Here is a 285-nt window from a genome sequence, read left to right as displayed (position 1 = left end):
CACTTACTCATCACCACAATTTACCACGTAGATACTACTGTCATTCCCATTTCACAGATGGGGAGATTGAGACTTAGAGAATTTAAGCAATTTGCACAAAGACACTCTAAGAGGAAGGGGTGGTGCAAGGATTTAAATTTAATCTGACACTAAAACCTGAGGCTTAACTATGCAAGATGATTCTTCACAGACACATGACTAAGTAACACCAATTGACACGAACGACATTGTTGATCACTCCTTCCTCCTTTAAACAGTGTCTTCAGCTGGCTTTTAGAAGACTAT

The sequence above is a fragment of the Mandrillus leucophaeus genome, unplaced genomic scaffold, assembly GCF_000951045.1.
Source record: "Mandrillus leucophaeus isolate KB7577 unplaced genomic scaffold, Mleu.le_1.0 Scaffold36, whole genome shotgun sequence".
NCBI classification, from domain to species: domain Eukaryota; kingdom Metazoa; phylum Chordata; class Mammalia; order Primates; family Cercopithecidae; genus Mandrillus; species Mandrillus leucophaeus.
The sequence above is the reverse complement of the archived record's forward strand: the minus strand, read 5'-3'. Positions refer to the sequence as shown.